Source organism: Gekko japonicus, unplaced genomic scaffold (assembly GCF_001447785.1).
Source record: "Gekko japonicus isolate JY-2015 unplaced genomic scaffold, Gekko_japonicus_V1.1 scaffold816, whole genome shotgun sequence".
Taxonomy (NCBI): Eukaryota; Metazoa; Chordata; class Lepidosauria; order Squamata; family Gekkonidae; genus Gekko; species Gekko japonicus.
Genome location: NW_015159736.1, coordinates 535211 through 538143, shown reverse-complemented (window position 1 = coordinate 538143; position 2933 = coordinate 535211). Strand labels below are relative to the sequence as shown.

Sequence of the window (2933 nt, the reverse complement as noted above, 5' to 3'; positions counted from 1 at the left end):
TTTCTGTATGACAGTTAAATTTAAGATTTGAAAAAGATAATGTTAAACTTGACTCAGTTGATAGTAAAATTAAGGGGATTAAGACTAAATGTATGGTTAAACTGGTGGGATGATCTCCTCTCTTAGGTTTTTAGTCAGTAGTGGGTATCTTTCTTTATCCTATAAATGTAGTTTCCCCTTCCATTTTCTGTTGTAGTTTGTAGTGTTATAAAAAGTGCAATAAAAAATCCGCTCCGGAGGCTTAAAAAGAAAAGAAAAGAAAGTCAGTGAATAGAGAAGGGAATCTGGTGCCATTATCAGAGGACATCAGGAAATAGTGACACATGAACTCATGAAGCTGCTTTATACTGCATCAGACCACTGGTCCATCAAGGTCTCAGGTAGAGGTCTTCCACACCCGCTGCTTTATACTCCTTTTAACTGGAGATGCCAGGGATTGAAACTGGGACCCTCTGCATGTCAAGCAGATGCTCTACCATTGAGCCACAGCCCCTGTGGGATGATGCCACAGCACCATGCAGATACATGGCTGCTGACTGGCTAGATGCCATCACTTTTACCAGCAAAAGACATTGTTAGCAACTCAGCAGTTATGCCACAACTAGTCATGGTGTACCTCTGAGGACCTCCAGTGAGGCCAACAGTCCTGCTCTCTGTTCACCTTTGCTCAGAGGTGGTTCTAGTCTGCCAGCAAAATACCACACGATCACTCCCTATATTACTCAACTGTCTTTATAGTCTTAATGGACAACTGATTCCCATAGTAAAGATAGCAAGCCTAACAAAAATTTCAGTTTGGCAGCTTTTTAAATCATTTATGTTTCACATATTTAATAAGAACATTGGAACTTGGATGAAAGAAATAATTTTACCCTTCGCTTATAATTTACATTTTCTATTCCATATCCTTTGTAAATGTGAGTCACTCCAGGCTTATGATAAGCAGATATTGACATGGCCTTTGAATATAAAGTAATTGCTTAGTAAAATTCCCTCCATTTCATGTAGGTTGACAACAACTGACAATGACTGTAGTTAGGTGGATGGCTGTGAATTGTTCAGGAAGGTCAAAGGCATGTCAGAAAATCAGTACAAGAACAATTGTTAATAATCTATTGCAGTGGTCACTATGAAGATGTCCATTACTAATGATTCTTGTATACCAGTAAAAGCACACTTTTCATCAGATAATGGTTTCAAATGTACCACATGGCAAAAAAAAAATCTGTTTTAAATGGGATCAAGCTGCTAGCCAGTAACTGCATTGAAATATCACATTAAGCCCACATTGTGCACAGATTCAGCTTGTTGCTAGATTTGCAATGTGCCTTGCTCTCCCTCTTCATTTAGCCTTCCTCACATTGAATGTGTCAAATGAATACCTATCAATACATCTACATCTCAATGTCACCCCAACTGCGGATGCTTAAATCAAGACACTGGGGGCTGGACAAGCAAGACACACCTTTATAAAAATCTGGGGGGGGGGAGTCAGAAGTTTGCAGAAAAATCTAGAATTTGAAAACAAGACAGAAACATTAAGGAGTTAAAATCCTCCAAAATGATAGAAGCTGTGCCTGTAGTTTTAAGAAATTGATGTCCTCAGTGGCCATTGGTACTAAGGTTGCCATTCCCCAATTCCGGGGCCCCCAATCTGCCATGGCCCAGCTGGCTGGCAGGGAAGCCCCCCCCCCAGTGCCACTGGCACCAGTGCTATGAGGTCACCTGGGAGTGCTGTCATCACATTTCCGACATCGGAGGCGACACTCTAGGTTTTGGGCAAAACTCTATGGTTTTAGCCCCCCCCCCCCAAATATAGAGTTTTGTCCAAAACCTAGAGTGTTGTCACCAACATTGGAAACGTGATGATGTCACTTCCAGAAGAGCTACAGGAAGGACTGGGAGTTCCCCGGCTGGCAGCCAGGTAGGACCTTGGAACCCTAACTGGTAGGCAAACATGACAACATTGCCAGCCTTAAATCCTCTGTTTCTGTCAGTAAAAGACGGGAGAGGGGGCAGGGCCTTTATCAGGGCTATTTTGGTCTTTGAAGGAGAGCACATCGAGGGCAGTCCTGGCAGCAACCTGTGGGTGACTTGATAACATCCTACTTGTTTGATTTACTCAGGCCCAGCTGCTTGCTGCTGTTTAACAGCAGTTATCCCACAAAAGCCAGTATGGTTTAGTGGTTAAAGTTTCAGATTAAGATCTTGGAGACTCCGATCTGAATCACCTCTATGTTATGGAAGCTCACTCCGTGACTTTGACCAGTCACACACTCTCAGCCTACTTTACTCCATAGGGTTGTGCTGTGGTTAAATTGGAAGAGAGGAGAAAGATATAAGCTGCTTTGGATCCTTATTATGGGGAAAGGCAGGGTATAAATGAAGTAAATAAATAATAAATTGAGATTAAGATGGGAGCAGGTAAACATTTCTCTGGTGGGTGTTGGGATGGAGAGTAAATGACAGGGAAAGGTAAGGATATGGGAGCTGCTAGGTTGAAAGGGAATAGTGTACAGAGGGTGATACATATGAAACTGAGGTACCTCCTGCAAGCCTCCTGCAAGTGAGGTGCCCCCTACAAACAGGGCAATCTGATTTAGTTTCCTGAGGTAATATTGCAGCATGACGTACTGAAAATAAATGGGGAATATGTAGTCTACACTACACTTTATGATTTTTGACATGTTATTTCTGGAGTCTTCAACCTGTCTTTGAATCAGTCAGTCATGCTCAACTGGGAGGTCCTTACTGGGAACTTATTTTCCAATGACATGTAGCCCTGATTCAGACCAAGTCTGTGGTACACAGAGAGAAAGGGCATCAGCATTCTTTCCCAATACAGTTTTCTCAACCTAAAACAACCCCAGGGTTATATTTGACCCACTAGGATATTGCATGTGTGAACCATAAGTTGTTGTTGTTTTTAAACC

At 42.2% G+C, this 2933-nt stretch overlaps 1 non-coding gene across 1 annotated transcript; it reads right to left on the bottom strand.

The window, feature by feature from the left end:
- Positions 1 to 421: 421 nt before the first annotated feature.
- Positions 422 to 493, bottom strand: TRNAV-GAC. The gene has a single exon. It is a non-coding gene; the product is annotated as a tRNA-Val (tRNA).
- Positions 494 to 2933: the final 2440 nt, after the last annotated feature.